Source organism: Haplochromis burtoni, unplaced genomic scaffold (assembly GCF_018398535.1).
Source record: "Haplochromis burtoni strain Fernald_Lab_line unplaced genomic scaffold, NCSU_Asbu1 Contig_1795, whole genome shotgun sequence".
NCBI classification, from domain to species: domain Eukaryota; kingdom Metazoa; phylum Chordata; class Actinopteri; order Cichliformes; family Cichlidae; genus Haplochromis; species Haplochromis burtoni.
This window is the reverse complement of record NW_024584156.1, coordinates 1-1837: the sequence shown is the minus strand read 5'-3', so window position 1 is coordinate 1837 and position 1837 is coordinate 1.

Genomic DNA, 1837 nt, shown 5'->3' with positions numbered 1-1837 from the left:
TAATAATAATAATAATAATAATAATAATAATAATAATAATAATAATAATAATAATAATAATAATAATAATAATAATAATAATACATTTTATTTTGAAAGCACATTTCAGAACACTCAAGGACACTGTACACAGCAGAATAATAAAAGCAACATAAAAGCCAGCAGTCTACACGAAGAAGAAGGAAGAAGAAGATCTGAGACATCGAGATGGGGCGGTGATCTGAATCAGATCAGAGAGATATGGAGGAGAGAGATGATGAATAGCCTTAAATGTGTACAACAGTATTTTGAAATTGATGCAATATTTGACCGAGAGCCAATGAAGCTGCTGCAGGACAGGAGTGATGTGGTGGACAGAAGGGGTCCTGGTGATGATACGAGCAGCAGAGTTCTGGACATGTTGGAGCTTGTGGATGGATTTTTGAGTAAGACCAAAAAGAAGTGAATTACAATAATCAATCCGGGAAGTAACAAGGATGTGGACAAGAATGGCAGCGGCATGTGGGGAGAGAAAAGGACGGAGACGATTAATGTTGCGTAATTGAAAATATGCAGACTGAGTAACGTTATTAATGTGTGAATTTAAAGACAGAGTACTGTGGAGGATGACACCCAAGCTTTTCACAGAGGAAGAAACGAAGACTGGCGAGTTATTGATAGTAACAGAGAAACTGTTGGTTCTGGATAATGTTGATTTAGTGCCGACCAAGAGGAGCTCGGATTTGTTACTGTTGAGTTTGAGAAAATTAGAAGAGAACCATGAATTTAGTTTGGCTAAGCAGAGGGTGAGGGAGGAGGGGGAAGAGCAGAATCAGGTTTAGTGGGCAGGTAAAGCTGGGTGTCATCGGCATAACAGTGAAACTGAATATTGTATTTAGGGAAAATATGTCCAAGAGTCCAAAAATGTGAGTTCAGCTGTGAACCAGGGTGCTGACTGAGAGAATGATACAGATTTGGGTTTGAGTGGAGCAACAGAGCTTAGACTATTGAGACTAGAGTTATAATAGGAAACAAGTCCTCTTGGGTGAGCAGGTTATGAAAATGCAAATGACCAGAGAAAGCAAAAGAAAGAGTATCAGGATTGATTTTGCTTTGCAGTTAAAAGGAGTAAGACCAAAGCAACAAACTAGGTCCAAAGTATTAATATGAGTAGGAAAGTTTATGTGTTGTTTAAAGCCAAAACTATCGAGGCAGGATGAGAAGTCTTTGGTGAGAGGATGATCACTGTTATCCATATGAATATTAAAGTCTCCCAGGAGTATTATATTAGGGGAAACAGTAGCTATGTGAGTCAGCAGATCAACAAAGTCACTTATGAAGACAGAATTAGACTCTGGAGGGCGGTAAGTAACAGCTATAACAGTTGGAACAGGTCCTGAGAGTTGACAAACAAGGGATTCAAAGGAACTATAGACAGGTACAGACAACGGCGTGACTTTCCAGTTCTCACGATAGATTACCGCGAGACCTCTGATAGGTTTGTAGCTTAAACCTATTCGCTGGAACGTTCAAGACAATTCAACTACACAGCAAAAGCAAGACACAAGTAGGCAAAGTTCTTCATGTTACTCATGCATGAGGGAGAGAACCACGACAAGCACCGTTCCTTCGCTTGACCCCAGTCGCTCTCGACCGCTCCCTCGTAACACTGCTCTTTAAAATCAAATCAAATCAAATCAAATCAAATCACTTTTATTGTCACATCACATGTGCAGGTACATTGGTACAGCACATGTGAGTGAAATTCTTGTGTGCGAGCTTCACAAGCAACAGAGTTGTGCAAAATACAAGAATGGCTACATCTGAAACTAATAAATATATGTACAATATATAATAG